Source organism: Cherax quadricarinatus, chromosome 3 (genome assembly GCF_038502225.1).
Source record: "Cherax quadricarinatus isolate ZL_2023a chromosome 3, ASM3850222v1, whole genome shotgun sequence".
NCBI classification, from domain to species: Eukaryota; Metazoa; Arthropoda; class Malacostraca; order Decapoda; family Parastacidae; genus Cherax; species Cherax quadricarinatus.
The window spans coordinates 14,931,951-14,941,950 of NC_091294.1; the positions used below are offsets into that span (position 1 = coordinate 14,931,951).

The following is a 10,000-nucleotide window of genomic DNA, read 5'->3' on the forward strand; positions in this document are numbered from 1 at the left end:
TCCCATCTCTGACATATGTCCCCATTCACCTTTTCGATATCTATCAGTATTTTATGTCATTATCATGTCCTCCTCTGTCCCTCCTGTCCTCCAGTGTCGTCAGGTTGATTTCCCTTAACCTCTCCTCGTAGGACATTTTCCTTAGCTCCGGGACTAGTCTTGTTACAAACCTTTCCACTTTCTCTAATTTCCTGATGTTTGTCCAGGTGTGGGTTCCATACTGGTGCTGCATACTCCAGTATGTGCTGACGTACACGGTCTACACTCTTGTTTGACTTCTTACTTAGATGTCGAAACGATATTCTTAGCTTTGCCAGACGTCCATATGCTACAGCAGTTATTTGATTGCGCGCACGCGCGCGCGCGCGCGTGTGTGTGTGTGTGTGTGTGTGTGTGTGTGTGTGTTTGAGGTAATCAGTCCTTCAGCCTGAGGGACTGATTACCTCAAACTCCTCCTCTCCTTACACCTTTCTGCTGTGTATTGGACTTATGAAGCCACTGTGTGGCGAAACGTTTCGTAAATAAAGATTCCCATATGTTGCATAAGTGTCTCAATCTTCACCCAAGAGCCTGTTGGGCCAGTAGGCCTACCACAAGGACGTGCCTAGCATGGACCAGTAGGCCTACTGCAGTGTTCCTGACACTTGTGTTGATAACCTGTGCCACGGACACCTTCTAATCTAGATATTCTTCACTTGTCCACAGGTGAGTTGACGCAAGTGACGCAGGTGACGCAAGTGTTCTGTCAGGCTGTGAGTACCAATCATGGTGTTAGTTTTTCCCTGCCACACTAAAAAGTCTTCTTTAAAACAACCAAAATTACTTGTTAAATTTCCCCTACCTTCTGTCTCTCCCTGCCTTCTGTCTCTCCCTGCCTTCTGTCTCTCCCTGCCTTCTGTCTCTCCCTGCCTTCTGTCTCTCCCTGCCTTCTGTCTCTCCCTACCTTCTGTCTCTCCCTGCCTTCTGTCTCTCCCTGCCTTCTGTCTCTCCCTGCCTTCTGTCTCTCCCTGCCTTCTGTCTCTCCCTGCCTTCTGTCTCTCCCTGCCTTTTGTCTCTCCCTGCCTTCTGTCTCTCCCTGCCTTCTGTCTCTCCCTGCCTTCTGTCTCTCCCTGCCTTTTGTATCTCCCTGCCTTCTGTCTCTCCCTGCCTTCTGTCTCTCCCTGCTTTCTGTCTCTCCCTGCCTTCTGTCTCTCCCTGCCTTCTGTCTCTCCCTGCCTTCTGTCTCTCCCTGCCTTCTGTCTCTCCCTGCCTTTTGTCTCTCCCTGCCTTCTGTCTCTCCCTGCCTTCTGTCTCTCCCTGCCTTCTGTCTCTCCCTGCCTTTTGTCTCTCCCTGAATTCTGTCTCTCCCTGCCTTTTGTCTCTCCCTGCCTTCTGTCTCTCCCTGCCTTTTGTCTCTCCCTGCCTTCTGTCTCTCCCCTGCCTTCTGTCTCTCCCTGCCTTCTGTCTCCCCCCTGCCTTCTTCCTCTCCCCTGTCTTCTGTCTCTCCCTGCCTTCTGTCTCCCCCCTGCCTTCTTCCTCTCCCCTGTCTTCTGTCTCTCCCTGCCTTCTGTCTCTCCCTGCCTTCTGTCTCCCCCCTGCCTTCTTCCTCTCCCCTGTCTTCTGTCTCTCCCTGCCTTCGGTCTCCCCCCTGCCTTCTGTCTCCCCCCTGCCTTCTTCCTCTCCCCTGCCTTCTGTCTCTCCCTGCCTTCTGTCTCTCCCTGCCTTCTGTCTCCCTGCCTTCTGTCTCCCCCCTGCCTTCTTCCTCTCCCCTGTCTTCTGTCTCTCCCTGCCTTCTGTCTCTCCCCTGCCTTCTGTCTCCCCCCTGCCTTCTTCCTCTCCCCTGCCTTCTGTCTCTCCCTGCCTTCTGTCTCCTCCCTGCCTTCTGTCTCTCCCTGCCTTCTGTCTCCCCCCTGCCTTCTTCCTCTCCCCTGTCTTCTGTCTCTCCCTGCCTTCTGTCTCTCCCCTGCCTTCTGTCTCCCCCCTGCCTTCTTCCTCTCCCCTGCCTTCTGTCTCTCCCTGCCTTCTGTCTCTCCCTGCCTTCTGTCTCTCCCTGCCTTCTGTCTCTCCCTGCCTTCTGTCTCTCCCTGCCTTCTGTCTCTCCCCTGCCTTCTGTCTCTCCCTGCCTTCTGTCTCTCCCCTGCCTTCTGTCTCTCCCTGCCTTCTGTCTCTCCCCTGCCTTCTGTCTCTCCCCTGCCTTCTTCCTCTCCCCTGCCTTCTGTCTCTCCCTGCCTTCTGTCTCTCCCTGCCTTCTGTCTCTCCCAGCCTTCTGTCTCTCCCCTGCCTTCTTCCTCTCCCCTGCCTTCTGTCTCTCCCTGCCTTCTGTCTCTCCCTGCCTTCTGTCTCTCCCCTGCCTTCTGTCTCCCCCCTGCCTTCTTCCTCTCCCCTGCCTTCTGTGTCTCCCTGCCTTCTGTCTCTCCCTGCCTTCTGTCTCTCCCTGCCTTCTGTCTCTCCCTGCCTTCTGTCTCTCCCTGCCTTCTGTCTCTCCCATCCATCTTTAACCCCCCTGCCTTCTTCCTCTCCCCTGCCTTCTGTCTCTCCCTGCCTTCTGTCTCCCCCCTGCCTTCTTCCTCTCCCCTGCCTTCTGTCTCTCCCTGCCTTCTGTCTCTCCCTGCCTTCTGTCTCTCCCTGCCTTCTGTCTCCCCCCTGCCTTCTTCCTCTCCCCTGCCTTCTGTCTCTCCCTGCCTTCTGTCTCTCCCTGCCTTTTGTCTCTCCCAGCCTTCTGTCTCTCCCTGCCTTCTGTCTCTCCCTGCCTTCTGTCTCTCCCCTGCCTTCTGTCTCTCCCTGCCTTCTGTCTCTCCCTGCCTTCTGTCTCTCCCCTGCCTTCTGTCTCTCCCTGCCTTCTGTCTCTCCCTGCCTTCTGTCTCTCCCTGCCTTCTGTCTCTCCCTGAATTCTGTCTCCCCCCTGCCTTCTGTCTCTCCCTGCCTTCTGTCTCCCCCCTGCCTTCTTCCTCTCCCCTGCCTTCTGTCTCTCCCTGCCTTCTGTCTCTCCCTGCCTTCTGTCTCTCCCTGCCTTCTGTCTCCCCCCTGCCTTCTTCCTCTCCCCTCCCTTCTGTCTCTCCCTGCCTTCTGTCTCTCCCTGCCTTTTGTCTCTCCCTGCCTTCTGTCTCTCCCTGCCTTCTGTCTCTCCCTGCCTTCTGTCTCCCCCCTGCCTTCTTCCTCTCCCCTGTCTTCTGTCTCTCCCTGCCTTCTGTCTCTCCCCTGCCTTCTGTCTCCCCCCTGCCTTCTTCCTCTCCCCTGCCTTCTGTCTCTCCCTGCCTTCTGTCTCTCCCTGCCTTCTTCCTCTCCCCTGCCTTCTGTCTCTCCCTGCCTTCTGTCTCTCCCTGCCTTCTGTCTCTCCCTGCCTTCTGTCTCTCCCTGCCTTCTGTCTCTCCCTGCTTTCTGTCTCTCCCTGCCTTCTGTCTCTCCCCTGCCTTCTGTCTCTCCCTGCCTTCTGTCTCTCCCCTGCCTTCTGTCTCTCCCTGCCTTCTGTCTCTCCCCTGCCTTCTGTCTCCCCCCTGCCTTCTTCCTCTCCCCTGCCTTCTGTCTCTCCCTGCCTTCTGTCTCTCCCTGCCTTCTGTCTCTCCCTGCCTTCTGTCTCTCCCCTGCCTTCTTCCTCTCCCCTGCCTTCTGTCTCTCCCTGCCTTCTGTCTCTCCCTGCCTTCTGACTCTCCCTGCCTTCTGTCTCTCCCCTGCCTTCTGTCTCCCCCCTGCCTTCTTCCTCTCCCCTGCCTTCTGTCTCTCCCTGCCTTCTGTCTCTCCCTGCCTTCTGTCTCTCCCTGCCTTCTGTCTCTCCCTGCCTTCTGTCTCCCCCCTGCCTTCTTCCTCTCCCCTGAATTCTGTCTCTCCCTGCCTTCTGTCTCCCCCTGCCTTCTTCCTCTCCCCTGCCTTCTGTCTCTCCCTGCCTTCTGTCTCTCCCTGCCTTCTGTCTCTCCCTGCCTTCTGTCTCCCCCCTGCCTTCTTCCTCTCCCCTGCCTTCTGTCTCTCCCTGCCTTCTGTCTCTCCCTGCCTTTTGTCTCTCCCTGCCTTCTGTCTCTCCCTGCCTTCTGTCTCTCCCTGCCTTCTGTCTCTCCCTGCCTTCTGTCTCTCCCTGCCTTCTGTCTCTCCCTGCCTTCTGTCTCCCCCCTGCCTTCTTCCTCTCCCCTGCCTTCTGTCTCTCCCTGCCTTCTGTCTCTCCCTGCCTTTTGTCTCTCCCTGCCTTCTGTCTCTCCCTGCCTTCTGTCTCTCCCTGCCTTCTGTCTCCCCCCTGCCTTCTTCCTCTCCCCTGCCTTCTGTCTCTCCCTGCCTTCTGTCTCCCCCCTGCCTTCTGTCTCCCCCCTGCCTTCTGTCTCTCCCTGCCTTCTGTCTCTCCCTGTCTTCTGTCTCTCCCTGCCTTCTGTCTCCCCCCTGCCTTCTTCCACTCCCCTTCCTTCTGTCTCTCCCTGCCTTCTGTCTCTCCCTGCCTTCTGTCTCTCCCTGCCTTTTGTCTCTCCCTGCCTTCTGTCTCTCCCTGCCTTCTGTCTCTCCCTGCCTTCTGTCTCTCCCTGCCTTCTTCCTCTCCCCTGTCTTCTGTCTCTCCCTGCCTTCTGTCTCTCCCCTGCCTTCTGTCTCCCCCCTGCCTTCTTCCTCTCCCCTGCCTTCTGTCTCTCCCTGCCTTCTGTCTCTCCCTGCCTTTTGTCTCTCCCTGCCTTCTGTCTCCCCCCTGCCTTCTTCCTCTCCCCTGCCTTCTGTCTCTCCCTGCCTTCTGTCTCTCCCTGCCTTCTGTCTCTCCCTGCCTTCTGTCTCCCCCCCTGCCTTCTTCCTCTCCCCTGCCTTCTGTCTCTCCCCTGCCTTCTGTCTCTCCCTGCCTTCTGTCTCCCCCCTTCCTTCTTCCTCTCCCCTGTCTTCTGTCTCTCCCTGCCTTCTGTCTCTCCCTGCCTTCTGTCTCCCCCCTGCCTTCTTCCTCTCCCCTGTCTTCTGTCTCTCCCTGCCTTCTGTCTCCCCCCTGCCTTCTGTCTCCCCCCTGCCTTGTTCCTCCCCCCTGACTTCTGTCTCTCCCTGCCTTCTGTCTCTCCCTGCCTTCTGTCTCTCCCTGCCTTCTGTCTCCCCCCTGCCTTCTTCCTCTCCCCTGTCTTCTGTCTCTCCCTGCCTTCTGTCTCTCCCCTGCCTTCTGTCTCCCCCCTGCCTTCTTCCTCTCCCCTGCCTTCTGTCTCTCCCTGCCTTCTGTCTCTCCCTGCCTTCTGTCTCTCCCTGCCTTCTGTCTCCCCCCTGCCTTCTTCCTCTCCCCTGTCTTCTGTCTTTCCCTGCCTTCTGTCTCTCCCCTGCCTTCTGTCTCCCCCCTGCCTTCTTCCTCTCCCCTGCCTTCTGTCTCTCCCGGCCTTCTGTCTCTCCCGGCCTTCTTCCTCTCCCCTGCCTTCTGTCTCTCCCTGCCTTCTGTCTCTCCCTGCCTTCTGTCTCTCCCTGCCTTCTGTCTCTCCCTGCCTTCTGTCTCTCCCTGCCTTCTGTCTCTCCCCTGCCTTCTGTCTCTCCCTGCCTTCTGTCTCTCCCCTGCCTTCTGTCTCTCCCTGCCTTCTGTCTCTCCCCTGCCTTCTGTCTCCCCCCTGCCTTCTTCCTCTCCCCTGCCTTCTGTCTCTCCCTGCCTTCTGTCTCTCCCTGCCTTCTGTCTCTCCCTGCCTTCTGTCTCTCCCCTGCCTTCTTCCTCTCCCCTGCCTTCTGTCTCTCCCTGCCTTCTGTCTCTCCCTGCCTTCTGTCTCTCCCTGCCTTCTGTCTCTCCCCTGCCTTCTGTCTCCCCCCTGCCTTCTTCCTCTCCCCTGCCTTCTGTCTCTCCCTGCCTTCTGTCTCTCCCTGCCTTCTGTCTCTCCCTGCCTTCTGTCTCTCCCTGCCTTCTGTCTCTCCCTGCCTTCTGTCTCCCCCCTGCCTTCTTCCTCTCCCCTGCCTTCTGTCTCTCCCTGCCTTCTGTCTCCCCCCTGCCTTCTTCCTCTCCCCTGCCTTCTGTCTCTCCCTGCCTTCTGTCTCTCCCTGCCTTCTGTCTCCCCCCTGCCTTCTGTCTCCCCCCTGCCTTCTTCCTCTCCCCTGCCTTCTGTCTCTCCCTGCCTTCTGTCTCTCCCTGCCTTTTGTCTCTCCCTGCCTTCTGTCTCTCCCTGCCTTCTGTCTCTCCCTGCCTTCTGTCTCTCCCCTGCCTTCTGTCTCTCCCTGCCTTCTGTCTCTCCCTGCCTTCTGTCTCTCCCCTGCCTTCTGTCTCTCCCTGCCTTCTGTCTCTCCCTGCCTTCTGTCTCTCCCTGCCTTCTGTCTCTCCCTGCCTTCTGTCTCTCCCTGCCTTCTGTCTCTCCCTGCCTTCTGTCTCCCCCCTGCCTTCTTCCTCTCCCCTGCCTTCTGTCTCTCCCTGCCTTCTGTCTCCCCCCTGCCTTCTTCCTCTCCCCTGCCTTCTGTCTCTCCCTGCCTTCTGTCTCCCCCCTGCCTTCTTCCTCTCCCCTGCCTTCTGTCTCTCCCTGTCTTCTGTCTCTCCCTGCCTTCTGTCTCCCCCCTGCCTTCTTCCTCTCCCCTTCCTTCTGTCTCTCCCTGCCTTCTGTCTCTCCCTGCCTTTTGTCTCTCCCTGCCTTCTGTCTCTCCCTGCCTTCTGTCTCTCCCTGCCTTCTGTCTCTCCCTTGCCTTCTGTCTCTCCCTGCCTTCTGTCTCTCCCTGCCTTCTGTCTCCCCCCTGCCTTCTGTCTCTCCCCTGCCTTCTGTCTCCCCCCTGCCTTCTGTCTCTCCCTGCCTTCTGTCTCTCCCTGCCTTCTGTCTCTCCCTGCCTTCTGTCTCTCCCCTGCCTTCTGTCTCTCCCTGCCTTCTGTCTCCCCCCTGCCTTCTGTCTCTCCCCTGCCTTCTGTCTCTCCCTGCCTTCTGTCTCCCCCCTGCCTTCTGTCTCCCCCCTGCCTTCTGTCTCCCCCCTGCCTTCTGTCTCTCCCCTGCCTTCTGTCTCTCCCTGCCTTCTGTCTCCCCCCTGCCTTCTGTCTCTCCCCTGCCTTCTGTCTCCCCCCTGCCTTCTGTCTCCCCCTGCCTTCTGTCTCTCCCTGCCTTCTGTCTCTCCCTGCCTTCTGTCTCGCCCTGCCTTCTGTCTCTCCCTACCTTCTGTCTCTCCCTACCTTCTGTCTCTCCCTGCCTTCTGTCTCTCCCTGCCTTCTCTCTCTCCCTGCCTTCTGTCTCTCCCTGCCTTCTGTCTGTCCCTGCCTTCTGTCTCTCCCTGCCTTCTGTCTCCCCCCTGCCTTCTTCCTCTCCCCTGCCTTCTGTCTCTCCCTGCCTTCTGTCTCTCCCTGCCTTCTGTCTCCCCCCTGCCTTCTTCCTCTCCCCTGCCTTCTGTCTCTCCCTGCCTTCTGTCTCCCCCTGCCTTCTGTCTCCCCCTGCCTTCTTCCTCTCCCCTGCCTTCTGTCTCTCCCTGCCTTCTGTCTCCCCCTGCCTTCTGTCTCTCCCTGCCTTCTGTCTCCCCCTGCCTTCTGTCTCTCCCTGCCTTCTGTCTCCCCCTGCCTTCTGTCTCTCCCTGCCTTCTGTCTCCCCCTGCCTTCTGTCTCCCCCTGCCTTCTGTCTCCCCCTGCCTTCTGTCTCCCCCCTGCCTTCTGTCTCCCCCTGCCTTCTGTCTCCCCCCTGCCTTCTGTCTCTCCCTGCCTTCTGTCTCTCCCTGCCTTCTGTCTCCCTCCTCCGTCATTCACTACGGGAACATCTCTGCTTCATTCTTCTTCCTTACTTTCCCCTTTTTTATATTTCCTTCTGACCCTTTTGTTCACTTTTTTCCAAATTTTCTCTTTTCTTGCTTACCCACAGTCTTCTGTACTTCCTGTCCTCTCTACCTCCTCTCCTCTCTACTCCCTGTCCTCTCTACTTCCTGTCCTCTCTACTTCCTGTCCTCTCTACTTCCTGTCCTCTCTACTCCCTGTCCTCTCTACCTCCTCTCCTCTCTACTTCCTGTCCTCTCTACCTCCTGTCCTCTCTACTTCCTGTCCTCTCTACTTCCTGTCCTCTCTACCTCCTCTCCTCTCTACTTCCTGTCCTCTCTACTTCCTGTCCTCTCTACTTCCTGTCCTCTCTACTCCCTGTCCTCTCTACTCCCTGTCCTCTCTACCTCCTCTCCTCTCTACTTCCTGTCCTCTGTACCTCCTGTCCTCTCTACTTCCTGTCCTCTCTACTTCCTGTCCTCTCTACCTCCTCTCCTCTCTACTTCCTGTCCTCTCTACCTCCTGTCCTCTCTACTTCCTGTCCTCTCTACTTCCTGTCCTCTCTACCTCCTCTCCTCTCTACTTCCTGTCCTCTCTACTCCCTGTCCTCTCTACTCCCTGTCCTCTCTACCTCCTCTCCTCTCTACTTCCTGTCCTCTCTACCTCCTGTCCTCTCTACCTCCTGTCCTCTCTACTTCCTGTCCTCTCTACTTCCTGTCCTCTCTACCTCCTCTCCTCTCTACTTCCTGTCCTCTCTACTTCCTGTCCTCTCTACCTCCTCTCCTCTCTACTTCCTGTCCTCTCTACTTCCTGTCCTCTCTACTTCCTGTCCTCTCTACTTCCTGTCCTCTCTACTTCCTGTCCTCTCTACTCCCTGTCCTCTCTACCTCCTCTCCTCTCTACTTCCTGTCCTCTCTACTTCCTGTCCTCTCTACTTACTGTCCTCTCTACTTCCTGTCCTCTCTACTCCCTGCCCTCTCTACCTCCTCTCCTCTCTACTTCCTGTCCTCTCTACTTCCTGTCCTCTCTACTTACTGTCCTCTCTACTTCCTGTCCTCTCTACTTCCTGTCCTCTCTACTTCCTGTCCTCTCTACTTCCTGTCCTCTCTACTTCCTGTCCTCTCTACTTCCTGTCCTCTCTACTTACTGTCCTCTCTACTTACTGTCCTCTCTACTTCCTGTCCTCTCTACTTACTGTCCTCTCTACTTCCTGTCCTCTCTACTTCCTGTCCTCTCTACTTACTGTCCTCTCTACTTCCTGTCCTCTCTACTTACTGTCCTCTCTACTTCCTGTCCTCTCTACTTCCTGTCCTCTCTACTTCCTGTCCTCTCTACTTCCTGTCCTCTCTACTTCCTGTCCTCTCTACTTCCTGTCCTCTCTACTTCCTGTCCTCTCTACTTACTGTCCTCTCTACTTCCTGTCCTCTCTACTTCCTGTCCTCTCTACTTCCTGTCCTCTCTACTTCCTGTCCTCTCTACTTCCTGTCCTCTCTACTTCCTGTCCTCTCTACTTCCTGTCCTCTCTACTTCCTGTCCTCTCTACTTCCTGTCCTCTCTACTCCGTCCTCTCTACTTCCTGTCCTCTCTACTTCCTGTCCTCTCTACTTCCTGTCCTCTCTACTTCCTGTCCTCTCTACTCCGTCCTCTCTACTTCCTGTCCTCTCTACTTCCTGTCCTCTCTACCTCCTCTCCTCTCTACTTCCTGTCCTCTCTACTTCCTGTCCTCTCTACTTCCTGTCCTCTCTACCTCCTCTCCTCTCTACTTCCTGTCCTCTCTACTTCCTGTCCTCTCTACTCCGTCCTCTCTACTTCCTGTCCTCTCTACTTCCTGTCCTCTCTACTTCCTATCCTCTCTACTTCCCGTCCTCTCTACTTCCTGTCCTCTCTACTTCCTGTCCTCTCTACTCCCTGTCCTCTCTACTTCCTGTCCTCTCTACTCCCTGTCCTCTCTACTCCCTGTCCTCTCTACTCCCTGTCCTCTCTACTCCCTGTCCTCTCTACTCCCTGTCCTCTCTACTCCCTGTCCTCTCTACTCCCTGTCCTCTCTACTCCCTGTCCTCTCTACTCCCTGTCCTCTCTACTCCCTGTCCTCTACTCCCTGTCCTCTCTACTTCCTGTCCTCTCTACTCCCTGTCCTCTCTACTTCCTGTCCTCTCTACTCCCTGTCCTCTCTACTCCCTGTCCTCTCTACTCCCTGTCCTCTCTACTCCCTGTCCTCTCTACTCCCTGTCCTCTCTACTCCCTGTCCTCTCTACTCCCTGTCCTCTCTACTCCCTGTCCTCTCTACTCCCTGTCCTCTCTACTCCCTGTCCTCTCTACTCCCTGTCCTCTCTACTCCCTGTCCTCTCTACTCCCTGTCCTCTCTACTTCCTGTCCTCTCTACTTCCTATCCTCTCTACTTCC

General features: G+C 56.8%; 1 protein-coding gene across 7 annotated transcripts in view; it reads left to right on the plus strand.

Annotated features, from left to right (window-relative positions):
* Positions 1-10,000, plus strand: part of LOC128684111 (ecdysone-induced protein 74EF) — a 1,067,593-nt gene that overhangs the window by 667,108 nt on the left and 390,485 nt on the right. The gene's annotated exons all lie outside the window — the stretch shown is intronic.